The sequence below is a fragment of the Silene latifolia genome, chromosome X, assembly GCF_048544455.1.
Source record: "Silene latifolia isolate original U9 population chromosome X, ASM4854445v1, whole genome shotgun sequence".
Lineage (NCBI taxonomy): Eukaryota > Viridiplantae > Streptophyta > Magnoliopsida > Caryophyllales > Caryophyllaceae > Silene > Silene latifolia.
Window position 1 is genome coordinate 240463865 of NC_133537.1, and position 13879 is coordinate 240477743.

The 13879-nt window shown below is 42.2% G+C and overlaps 1 non-coding gene across 1 annotated transcript; it reads left to right on the forward strand.

The window, feature by feature from the left end:
- Nucleotides 1-757: 757 nt before the first annotated feature.
- On the forward strand, nt 758-864 carry LOC141626034 (small nucleolar RNA R71). Its single transcript, XR_012535766.1, has one exon. It is a non-coding gene; the product is annotated as a small nucleolar RNA R71 (small nucleolar RNA).
- The last annotated feature ends 13015 nt before the right edge of the window (nt 865-13879 follow it).

Genomic DNA, 13879 nt, shown 5'->3' on the forward strand with positions numbered 1-13879 from the left:
TCTTTGTGAGCTCGAAGATGCTAGTTGGGTCAATTGTGTTGTTGATGGTAGTGTCTTTTGCATTTGGGTGAAAAATTCTTGTTGATTCTTTTGCATTTGGAGGACCGCTTTTTGGACATCAAAACCTTGGTCATTGTGGTGATTGTATGGATTTTGATTTTGGTAGGCTTGGTTTTGATTGTAAAAGGGTCTTTGATGTTGATTTCTCATGGGTGGTGGAGTGTATGTTGTTTGAGGGTTTTGGACATTTTGGCTTTTGTATGAGAGATTTGGATGGAACTTGGTGTTTTCATTGTAAAAATTTGAATAAGGGGTACCACTTTTGTAAGCTTGGAAAGCATTAACTTGTTCGGTTGTTCCCCTACACTCACTTGAGTCATGACCCAAGGTTCCACAATTCTCACATATCCCGCTTGGGATTGATGAGGATGCCGTCATGGCATTGACATGATGCTTCGATGATTTTGAGTTTTCCTCAAGTCTAGCCATAGCTTGTTCAAACTTCAAGTTGATTGTGTCAATGTGAGCACTAAGTTGAGCACCCAATTGAGTAACGGTGTCCACTTCATACTTTCCTCCTCTAGTAGCCTTGCGAGGTCTACTATATTGTGAATTATGGACCGCCATTTCCTCAATCTTGTTCCATGTTTGATTGTCATCAACTTCGGTGAACATTCCATTTGATCCCATATTGAGAATGTTCCTTGAATCTTCATATAAACCATTCCAAAATTGTTGCACTAAAAACCATTCGCTAAGTCCATGGTGAGGACATGAGCGACAAATACCTTTGAACCGCTCCCAAGCTTCATACAAAGATTCTTCATCCCTTTGCTTAAAACCCGTAATTTGAGCTCTTAGCATATTGGTCTTTTCCGGTGGGTAGAATTTTTGGTAGAAAGCTGGAGCTAGCTTCTTCCAAGAATCTATTCCAAGGGTGGCCTTATCAAGGCCCTTCAACCATTGCTTTGCGGTGCCGATTAACGAAAAAGGAAATAAGACCCATCTTATTTGGTCTTGAGTCACGCCCGTTTGAGAGATAGCTTCACAATAATCGCAAAAGGTTTCCATATGAGAATGAGGGTCCTCACTAGGCATTCCCCCGAATTGGCTCCTCTCAACTAGTTGGATGAAGGCGGACTTGGCAATAAAGTTTCCGGTAAGATGTTGTGGGGTAGGAGTACCATTTGGTAAATCCTCCTCGGTGGGTATAGAGTGTGACGAGAATTTAGGCATTGTAGGTGGATTTTGTGTGGTATTGTTTAATGGGTTCTCTTCTCCTTCTATTGCGAAAGGATTGACAAACTCACTAGTGGGTTGAACAACTTCACCTCCCAAATTCCTCCTAACAAGTCTCCTATTATTCGTCAAGGTTCTTTCGATTTCACGGTCAAAAGGTAACAAATCTCTTTGTAACCTTCTAGACATGCAAAATATCAAACAACTTGAAAACAATTAGAACAAACCTTGAGGAGTTTTACTTCCCAAGGTGAAAAAGACACAACTAAAAACAATAAAAGAAATCTTAAATCAATTAAACACCGTCCCCAGCAACGGCGCCATTTTTGATCGAGGCCATTTCGTTTCACAAATTAAGCATATGTGGTCGTTGGTCAATGGTCGATACAAAACACAATTTATACTTCACAAACAACTCTACAATTAGTAAAGAGGCAAGTAAAGGTCGGATCCCAAGGGACGGGTATTGAAATGAAGATTCTATTGTAACTAGTGGTGTCTAGGGGTGTCACAAATTGGGTTGATGTAGAAGGTTACTAAACTAAGATATCAATGAAAATAAACTAACAAGGTAAATAAAATAAGGGTGTAAACAATTGATTAAAAGCACTAGGGTGTCATGGGTTCATAGGGGAATCATGGGATATGATCATACAAACATGTTCTCAAATTATAAGCAAGCAATTATTGTTGTGATGGATTGAGTTGGGTTATATCTTACAATCCTAGGAAAGTTTGGGTCCCGGAGCCGAATCGATTAGATTGTACAACACCTACAAGTCGACTTAATCTTTCCTACTTAACACATGCATGGTCTAACAAGACTCGAGTTGGGTTATGTCTTACAAGTCAAGTTGAAAGGATAGAAGATGATAGTAAATGCAAGGATTCATAGGCTTAGCATTTCATCAAATATAACATGTGCATGTATTAAGATCAAAACAAGCAAGCAAATAAGATATGAAAGCATATTAATTTAAGTATGAATCATTCCCCATGTTGGTTTCCCCTAATCACCCATTAAACCCTAGCTAAGAGACTACTCACTCATTATCATATTGATCATGCTAGAAAGGTTGTCAATCATACTAACATAATGAAACATGATGAATAAATGAAAGTAATTAGCAATAATTAAAAAAGGGATTAAGAGATTATACCTACTAATGATTCCAATAATAAAGCAAGAATAATAGAAGTACTTGAATCCTAGATTGAGAGGTTGTCAATCTCCCAATAATAACCCAAATAATCTTCAATTACCCAAAATAAAGTAAGAACAAAAGAGAGATTAAAGAACTAAAACTTGGATTAAAACTTGATTAATATTTGATTACAATATTGAAGAGAGATTTGATTAATATTAACTACACTAATTATTGATAAGATGAACATGCTCCTCTAATTAGACTAATGGGGTATTTATAGTGAAAATTAGGGAGGATGCATTAGGGTTAACTAAGGGCTAAACTAGTAATTACACTTTTTAAGTTGAGCAAGGAGACTCCGGGATTCTCCGAGAGAAGGGCTTCTCTTATCGTTGCTAGAAGAATGAAAACGTCTTTGTCTTTGAAATCCGTGCGGATGGGAGTCGGGACGGCCGGATCTGGGCTGAGGAATCCGAGCGGATTCTTGGGCAAGACGCTCGGATTGGCGAGGGGGAATCCGAGCGGATTCCTTTGAGGGACGCTCGGATTGGGCTTGGACGGACGGATTGTGTACAATCCGTTCGGATTGTCTAGCAGCATCTTTTCTTCTTCTTTTCTTCATGAATTCCTTGGGGACTCAAGGATCCTTTTCTCAACATTGCTCTTCTACTATGCTATGTACAAAGGCCTTCTAGTCTTGTCTCTCCTTGATGCTTGGTCATTGAATATGATCAATTTAGCTTTGTTTTGCCATGAAAATGCAAGATTCTTACTCCTTTCCTACCAAGGGATCAAAATCTCAAAGAATATGCAAAACAAAGAACTAAAGATAAGAAATGACCCAAATAGGCACTAAAAAGCATGAAAACAATGGTAATTCGGGGGCTAAATATGCGCCAATTATGGTCACATCAACTCCACACCAATCAGAGGCATCTATGATTCAGACCCAGTATCCAGAAAAGCTCCAGTAGAAAAGAGGAGTGAAAGGCCCAAACCCTACAGCAGAAGCGTGAATAGAGTTTCTGGAAATTCTGAAGGAAGGAGCGAAGCAGATCTGCCTCCGAAAGTAAGTGAGTATGGTTTTACTACCAATCTTGCAGGACTATTCAAAGCCTTGAAGGAGCTGGGACGCAGAGTCAGATGGCCAAAACTTCCAGAAGGAAACCCCAGCAGCAGAAAGGACACATGCAAGAAGTGTGAGTTCCACGGCAGCAACACCCACGACACCGATGAATGCCACTCCCTCAGAAAGGAAGTCAAATTCCACTATGATCAAGAAAACCTAGATCACCTTCTACCCAGAAACACAATCAGAGTGAACTCAGCAGATCAGGTTCTGCCATCTCCTCCTCCTCAATGAACTATAACTGTGAATGTTATTACAGGTGGATCGGAGCTGTGTGGGCTGACATATTCAGCAGCAAAGAGGCATGAGACTAGAACTAAAGGAGACAGACCAAAAAGCTCTTGTAGGATTCACCGCCAGAATCTGCCGTCAGTCACCTTTGACGAAACAGACGCAGGGTCTGCTCCAGAACAGCACCACGATGCTTTAATCATCACACTTCCTATAGGAAATTGCGAGGTGAGAAAGATCTTGGTGGACACCGGAAGCTCCGTCAACTTAATCATGCTAGAGACGCTCAAAGGCATGGGATTCACCAAGAAAGATCTAGCAAAGAAGGCGGTCCCCTTGGTTGGTTTCAGTGGAGAAACGAAGCACTCCCTAGGAGAAATCGTCATCCCAACCTATGTCGGAGGCGTAAACAAGCAGGTAAGGTATCTGGTTATTGACGGACCCTCTACTTACAATGCGATCCTTGGCAGGCCCTGGATCCACGAGATGAAAGCAATTCCCTCAACGTACCACCAGTGTCTGAAGTTTCCAACACCTTGGGGGGTGCAAGATATGCGTGGGGACCAGGAAGAAGCTAAGGATTGCTATAAAGTAGCTCTGAAGTCAACAACCAGCTCGCCTGCATAGCAATTACAGAGCCAGCGCCTCCAGGATGAGTACATTGAGCCTCAGCAGGCAGAACTAGACGAAGTCATCCTGGACGCGCTGCATCCAGAACGAACTGTGCTCCTTGGATCTGAATGTACAGATAACATTCGCGAAGAACTCGTTCGATTATTAAGAACTAACATAGATTTCTTTGCTTAGTCACATAATGATATGATAGGGATAGACCCAAGTGTGATAACTCACAAGCTAAGTGTGGATCCAAGCTATAAACCTGTGCAGCAGAAAAGAAGAAAGTTTGCTTCTGAAAGGAACCAGGTCATAAACCAAGAAGTAGATAACCTGCTTGCTGCAGGAAAAATTCGAGAAGTAAAATATCCAGAATGGTTGTCTAATGTGGTGGTGGTTCCGAAGAAGAATGGCAAGTGGAGGGTCTGCGTCGATTTCACGGATTTAAATAAAGCTTGCCCAAAGGATCCATTCCCACTACCACACATAGACGCCATGGTGGATGCTACTGCAGGTCACGAAATTCTAACATTCCTGGATGCCTGGAGCGGATATAACCAGATAAAAATGCACCCTAGTGACCAGGAAAAGATGATATTAAGATCTGAGAGAGGTATCTATTGTTATAATGTCATGCCTTTTGGTCTGAAAAATGCAGGATCTAGCTATCAGAGGCTGGTAAATATGATGTTTAAAGAGGAAATAGGCCAAATTATGGAAGTATACATAGACGATATGGTCGTCAAATCGAAAGCTGAGCTTCACAAAGACCACCAAAGATCGCGAAACTTTCAATACCCTCAGAAAATATCAAATGAAGCTGAATCCGACAAAGTGTACCTTTGGAGTATCCAGTGGAAAATGTCTGGGGTATATGGTGACCCAGAGGGGAATAGAGGCCAGCACCGAACAAATCAGAGCAATTCTGCAGCTGGAGTCACCACAGAAACCGAAAGACGTCCAACGCCTGACTGGAAGAGTGGCAACCCTAAACAGATTCATATCCAGATCCTCGGACAGATTTAGGCTGTTTTATGATGTACTTAGAAAGAGCCAGAGATTCGAGTGGACGGAGGAACATGAGAAAGCATTTCAGGAGCTGAAACGCTATTCCTGTACCTGTCAGTCACAGAAGCAGCAGTCAGTGCAGTACTAGTACGAGAGCAGGAAGGATCACAACACCTAGTATATTACGTCAGTAAGTCTCTACTTCCAGCAGAGACCAGGTACACGTCACTAGAAAAACTTGTCCTTGCACTAGTTACTGCATCCCATAAATTGCGTCCCTACTTCGAGTCTCATACAATTTCTGTGATAACTAATTATCCTCTTAAGACCATCATGAGAAAACCATAATTATCAGGGAGGATGGCTAAATGGTCCGTGCACTTGAGCGGTTACGATTTGAAGTTTGAACCTCGTACGGCCATAAAGTCTCAGGCTATGGCAGACTTTGTGTCTGACTTCTGCCCAGCTCTCCAGACCCAGGCAGAACAGGACATTCTGAGTCTGGAAGAAGATAAAGGGGAACAAGTATGGGAGCTATATGTGGACGGAGCCTCCAATGCCAAAGGAGCAGGAGTAGGACTGGTCCTCAAGTCGCCCCAGGGAGATCTCATAGCCCAGGCTGTACGATGTGAATTCAAGGCCACAAACAACGAAGCAGAATATGAGGCATTGATCCTGTGTCCGAAGGCGGCTCGGATCGAAAATCGACACCTCCGGGTTTTGCAGTGATTCTAAGCTTATAGTTAACCATGTTAATGATTGCTATGAGGCCAGGGATCCCAGGATGATGGCATACCTAGACGTAGCAAAGGAGCTAAAAATCAGATTTGTCACGTTCTACATCAAGCAAATCCCCAGGGATCAGAATGCAGAAGCAGACGCACTAGCCACCCTGGGGGCAACCTTCAAAGCAGGAACCATCTCCAAAATACCAATTGTCCACGTGCTGGAGCCAACAACACTAAAATCTCAGCAGGAAACAGAAGTGGTGTGCAGCACCAGCAGTGAAGAAAATACTCTAGACTGGAGGAAACCATACCTGGACTGGCTGCAGAATAATATCCTGCCAGCAGATAAAAAGGAGGTAAGGAGCTTCAGAATGAGAGCATCCAGATTCATACTAATTGATGGTGTTCTGTTCAGGAAATCCCTCGATGGACCCTACCTCAGATGCCTGGACCGGGAAGAGTCTCAGGCTGTTTTGCATGCTCTCCATAGTGGAGAATATGGAAACCATGTAGGGGGCAGGAGCCTGTCCAACAAGGCACTAAGGCAGGGATACTTCTGGCCCACAATGCGCAAAGATGCCATGGAATTCGCAAAAAGATGTGACGCTTGTCAGAGGCACACCCACATTAGCCACCAGCCAGCAGAGCCTCTGCATCAAATTATCTCACCATGGCCCTTCATGAAGTGGGGAAAGGACATCGTGGGACCGTTACCCAGAGCACCAGGAAACAAAGTCTATATGCTCGCCATGACGGACTACTTCTCCAAATGGATAGAAGCAGAATCATCCTCGCAGGTTACAGAAACCCAGGTGATATTTTTCATTAAACGCAATATCATATGCAGGTTTGGCATTCCATCTGAGATTATATGTGATAATGGGTCCCAATTCATTGGAAATAAGACAGAAGCTTTTTGTGCTAGGTGGAATATCTCATTGCAGAAATCTACTCCTAGGAACCCCCAGTCCAACGGACAAGCTGAATCCAGCAATAAGATTATCGTCGAAAACTTCAAAAAGAAGCTGGAGGAGATTGGGGGCAAATGGGCAGAAGAGCTACCTCTGGTTCTCTAGGCTGACAGAACCACACCCAAGGTTGCAACGGGACAAACTCCCTTCAGCCTGGTATTCGGAGCAGAAGTAGTCATTCCATCCGAAGTTAGGTTCCCAACCCACAGATATGGATGCATAACAGAAGATCGGAACCAGATGGAAATGGCAAGCAGTCTGGACACGATAGATGAACTCAGAACCAGCGCCCAGATCATGATGGCTTCCTACCGACAGACTGTGGCTAGAAGCTATAACAAGAATGTAAAAGTAAAAACCCTGCAGGTAGGAGATCTGGTCCTGAGGAAAGTCTTCCAGAATACCAAGAACCAGCAAGCAGGAAAATTCGCCTACAACTGGGAGGGGCCATACCAAGTAGAAAGCGCAGTTGGAAATGGAGCGTACCGACTCATGACTATGGAAGGACAAATGGTTCCTAGATCCTGGAATATCACCCACTTGAAAACGTATTTCATTTAAGTCACCAGCATGGTCAGCCACTGGGTACTCAGCCTGCCAGATATAGCTCAGCCAGGTTCTAGATATTGCTTTAAATATTTCTCTGGCTCTGAATATTTTGCTGGTTCTGAAAATTATTTCTGAGTTTAACATTTTATGGTTCTAAACACTTTGCACCAATTTTGAATTTGAATATCTTTTCGAACATTCCAAATTTAGCGTTTTCTGGTTCTGAAATAACTTTACATGTATTTTAATTAAGGTTATAAAAATCTCAAGTTATAAAACCACTTTAAATGTTTCAAATAAAGAAATTCCTTTTTATAAACCTTTTCAAATAAATGGCCAAGTGAATAAAATGCAAACTAATCTGGCAGATTCTGTATTCACTACAGAAGGCGTGTGTCCGTGGCTAAGCACGTACAACCGGGACAACCAGCCTCCCGCGATGCATTAGCACCCACGCAATTGGCTCCTCTGAACGAGTGGGCATACTAGACCCCTTAGCCAGCATCCAAACAGCGATGGCCAAACAAATGACGTGTATGCACAAATCAAAGCACCAGAAACAGTATGACACAAAGATATATCCAACGGAAAATATTTGAGTTCAAAAGCAAAATATGTCTGGTACCAGAACCAGACCAAAGCACATCAAACTGTTCAAAATGAAACTAAAATGTTACGCCCCGCAAGGCCAAAAATAACTAAGCATGATAAAAGTCTTTCAGATGCAGAAAAAGCTAATCTATATTAATATGTTCCACAGACTCTGAAGCAGTTGCCTGAGTGTCAGGAGTAGGAGAAGTCACCTCTTCCTCGGCCCCTGATCATCAACAGAAGCAGCGCCAGCTCCTACCAGGCCAGCTAGCATATCCAGGTTCAAACCATCAAGAAAATCAGCAGCAAGCCTTTCCTCTTCATCTTCTAAGTCCCAAGTCAAATGCTCTCCACTCTGGAACGCCTTTATTCACTTAACCTTCATCTCCAGAGCAGCATAGGTAAGGGCATTCACCAAAGTTTCCCCGAGCTCAGCATTCTTCTCTTTCAGCTCCTGCACCTCGGAAGCCTTCTTTCCCAGAATCTGAGAAACACGAGCCTCTGCGTCAGAAGCACGTTTCTCAGCATCGGAAGCACGTTTCTCAGCATCAGAAGCACACTTTTCAGCGTCAGCTACAGACTTTATGGCCTCGGCAGCACGTTCCTCAACATCAGCAGCATTCTTCTCCGCACCAGAAATCCATCCTTCAGCCTCAGAAAGATTACTCTGCAACTTCTGCTTCTGAGCAGCCTCCTCTTGCAGCAGACTCTGGGACTTGTCTAATTCAGCTTGGATTATGAGTTTGCTCTCCCCAGCTGCTTCCATCTGCTTCTGAAATTCAGCATTCTCTGCTTCCAGGAGAGGCACCTTCTCCCGCAGAAATAGAGCCATCTGGAAGGATTGTCAAGCCGGAGTAGAGTATTAAAAAAAAAAGGAGAGAGAGAGAGAGAGAAAAAAAAGCAAAGCTTGAAGCAGTCAGCGTATACTTACCTCGAAAGAATGCTCAGCTACACGGTCCACCAAATCATGCAAAGCTCTTGACCCCAACGCAGATCTAGGGGCAGGAAACAGCAACCGGTTCATTAGGCTCAAGTTACGCGCAGATTTGGCCTTGCCAAAGTCATCTGGAAATGTAAAGGCAACAACTCCAGAAGCAGGAGTAGATTTGGAAGTAGAAGTAGCCCCAGAAGCAGGAACAGTACCAGAAGCAGGAATAGCCCCAGAAGCAGGAACAGTTTCAGAAGCAGGAATGGCTCCAGATGCAGGGACTGAGGCAGAAGCAGACTCAGTAGCAGGAACAGGACGGAAGCACTAAAAGATCTGGGAACAGGAGGATCCCCAGAAGCACACAACCCATACCCAGGAATTGGAGGCCTCACGGCTAGGGGGGTGGCTTCGATGAGAGTCTGTTCCTTAGCCTGACCAGCAGCAGTAGATATTCTCTTAGCACGAGGTCCAGAACCGGGGGCAGGGACAGATTTCCTCTTCTCAGCAGGCTTGGGAGCAACATCGATATGCTTCTTCCCCCTTAGAGCCAGAACGTCATCCAGTGAAATTTTTGCAGAGCCTGGAAGCAGGGAAAACCAAGTCAGAACCAGAAAATATCGAATATCCAGAAACAGAACATAGTAAAAAAGAAAAGAACAATGCACCAGTCGACATTGATTCACAGTGTTCTTTTTCCTCGACTGCTGTCTCCTTCACCGCAGAAGCAGAATCCTGAACCAGATTGGGAAAGGTCCTATGCTCAGGGGGTGGACCGAATAGCTTGGAAAGAGACGCAACTTCGTCAGGAGATGGAGGCAAGTGGCACAGATCTGCACAAAGAACCAAGTAAGGAAGTATAAGCACCAAAGAAACATTCACAGAAATAAGAGCATGCAAGTACCGTTAGTTGACCGCCAGGCGCTGACAATATAGTTAGTGGGAGCAGGAAGAGTATATACTTTCACAAAAATGAGGCGGGTGAACCACTTGCTATCATCCGGCTTCACGGGGAAGATGATGCAATTCTTCTCCCTGTCTCGGACCCGGATGGTCACTTGACCCCGACTATGGGATCTGACCGAAAATAGATGTGCAAGGTCCGGGAGACCGATGTCATAACCAAAGCGGCTATTCATAGCCTCAATAGCAAGCAAAGTCCGCCAGGTATACGGAGCTACTTGGCAAATAGCCAAGTGATTTAGGTTCAGAAACTCCTGGATCAGAGGAGGAAAGGGAAACCTCAGACCCAGGCGGAAGGCATACTCTTACAAACATATACACCCCTCCCTCACAGAGTCGGTTTTTTGGCCGGGGGTTGGGATATGAAACACCACATGGTCGAAAAAACCAAATGTTTCCTTGATATAAGCAAGATCCTCTGGAGTGAAGTCGGAATCGCAAGAATACTTGGCGGAAAGAACACCACCGGAGAGGAAAAGGCCAGGCGACGCCGAAGCATCCGCAACAGAAGTCGAGGAGGCAGTTTGATGTGACATGGTAAAACGGAGCAGAGAAAAGAAAAAGAACAAGGAGGGAGACGATGTACCTGAGTGACGGCCGGGAAAGGGAGAGATGTATTAATTAAAAGAAGAGAGGTTAAGAGAAAGAGAAGAAGTAATGAGAGGAATAGGAAAAGGAGGGAGGTTACCGAGGGATTAAATAAAGAGGGAGGTTGGGAGTAATGAGGAGTTATGGTGAGGAGAGAGTTCTTGGGGAAGTGGGAAAGTGGCGGCAGGTTATCACAAGTGGGGAGTTATAATCATCAGATATAACTACCCGACTTCGTCAGTTCTCCGCATCGCAAACAGAAATTCCCGCCTAAAAATATTTGAGACGGAAATTTAGGGCCAATTGTTAGGGATAAAAAATTAATTTTATCACCTGTGACGTGGCACTTTTTTTACTGGAAGAAAGTATTTCATGAGGATGGCGACATGGCATACGATTATTGGAAGATGGAAAGAAAAGGGGATTCATGATGTGGCACAAAGTGTATTAAAAAGTAAACAAACACAAAATTGATGAGCTAAAAACACACGTGCAACATAAGGCCACCAACCAAGTCAATCAACAAACTCCTATTCTCATGGGAGTTGACCAAGTATCTAGGAGCAGAAGCAGGGGGCAGTTCCATAACCCTAAAATCTGGTTCTGGCAGCTATATAAACAAGAGAAGAGCAACATACCAAGGGCATTCGAAAAAGATCTCAAGCAACATAACACTCCTAAAAATCCCGTCTATACTTAGCAATACTCCGCTACAAAAATAATCTTGTACTTCCTTACTTACGCATTTATCATCGACTATAGTGAAAAGTTGGTGGGATTCCGACTCCCCCCGCGGTTGTTCCCACACCGGGTTTTCCGCGTCACCAAAAATCCTTCGTGTCATTCTCTCGTCCGTCTTTATTTCGTTTTTCTTATCGTTGCATTTGAATCATAATTGGCATTAAGAATAATCACTATCACTCACATAATTATTTCATAAACCGGTAAATTTTTACCAAAACAGGAGTAAGGGTTTACAAACAAGCTTTCACTTAGTTGAGACAAACTCATCACAAACATGCATAAAGACTATCTAATAGCATAGCCACCAAGATGGATCAAATAAGTCTAAGGAAGGCTCCAACTTTCATTTAAGCATCTCATTAAACACTTCTAAAACTATCCAATAGCATAATGCACCAAGATAAGTTAAACATACTAATGAAAGACTCAAACTTTCGTTTAAACATTTCATCGAGCACTTCATATGCACAAGATAAAGACCAATTAATTAATCAATTCAAAAGATTAACAACCCAAATTCACCCTCTTTAATCACCCAGGATCCCCCATGACCTTAGATAAGACTACTCACCCATGATTATAGAGGAGAAATTAACAGTAAAAGACAATAGCATATGAACAATGACATACAACATAGTGACTTGAACAAAGAGTAATTAATTAAGATGAGAAATGTAAAAAAATTAAAATAAGATGTAAATAAAAGAGAAATTGTACCAAGTAAGAAGAAAGTAACAAGCTTGGATAATAACGGACGAATGAATTTCTTCAAATCTTCAAAATACAACCCAAATAATTAAGACTAGAACTAGATCTACACTAATATGATGAGTAATTAAAGTCTAATTAAGGAAAGATTACAACTTTTATTGAATAAAAATGAGAGAGGAAATATTAGGGTTCTACAAAATATTGAGAGAGAATGATATAAGCTAATCTAATTCTATTCTAAATAGTGTGTGGTAGTGTAAAAGTCTTGTTTTAATCTAATGTTGTAGTAGTTATATATAGCCCTCTAATTACAAGCTTAATTAGGCTAATTACAGTAACTATAATTCTAATCATAATAATAATTATAATAATAATTATAATAATAATAATAATATTCCTAAAAACAAAACAATTTGTCATTAGACGAATAAGGGTACTTTGGGAGGCGTAGAGTTCCTTTATGTGTTGGGAGACTTGGGTCTCAAGAAATTTTTGATAGGCGGAGAGGTTATTCATGCCTTGTAGGGTTGTACTTGCCAATTCTTCTATCATCTTAAACAATTTGTCATATTGAGCATCTCCCAAGAAATTGCTTGCTTGAGGTGGTGGCTCTTGATTGAAAGATTGGTTGGCAAGTGAGAAAGGAGAATCATGATTATACCGGTTTTGAAAATTTGAACATTAGCCTTGGTCAAAACCTTGGTTGAATCCTTGATAGTTTTGATCGAAATTTTGGTCTTGATAACCTTGGTTGTACCCTTAGTCAAAACTTTGATAGTTTTGATTGCAATTTTGATCTTGGTACCCTTGATTGAAGCCTTGGTTGGCTTGGTTCCCTTGGTTTCCATGGTAGAAGTTTTGATTACCTTGGTAACCTTGGTTGAAACTTTGGTGATTCATGTTTGACTTTGTGGTGGGTATTTGTAGGTAGTTGAAAATTGTGGAAAGGATTTTGTAAGAAGGGATCAATTGTGTTGTTTGGTTGTTCTTTGGTAAAGGTTTCTTGGTGCGATTGGGTGGATGTGCTATCTTGGTTTAAAGTTGCCAAGTCGGAATTCCCAATCCTTGCTAAGGTCCTTCTCCTTAAAGCTCTATAGAGCCTTTCCGGTTCCGGGTCACTAAGCAAAGGATTACCGTTTCCTCTAGGCATATACTTCAACAAACCTTTAGCCTCCTCGTGCTTTGAGGCACTAAGGATAAGCAATAACACACTCACTCTACAAGAAACAAGTAACTACTCAAACAAGCAAATAACAAGTAAAGACTAAGCCTAAGACTCTAACAAACTAAGTATGATCTAACGCCATCCCCGACAACGGCGCCATTTTGATGACCGGTTCTAGTCGTCATTCCCGGTACCAAAAACTATTTATAAATTACCGAATTAAGTAGTATAATCGAGGTCGAATCCACAAGGATGGCGGGGGTGTATACTTAGTCGGTTTAAGTCCTATTTTAGTCAAACAAGAATAAGGTTGGTTGATTATAAACTAAGATGCAAACTACGATAAATGACTAAACTAAATGAAATTCTTTTCTACTCAAATGAATGAAAGCTAATGTCTTTGGTTTCACTTGGGTAAGTCGGGGAAGAGAAGATTGTTAACAATAAATGGGTAATGATAAAGGCCTATGATTGATCCTAATTTCTTAGTCAATTAGAACTAACCAACAAGCATTTACTTAGTAAGAAAAAACTCGTCTCGACCATGCCATATAGGCCTTCCATTGGCTTTCGA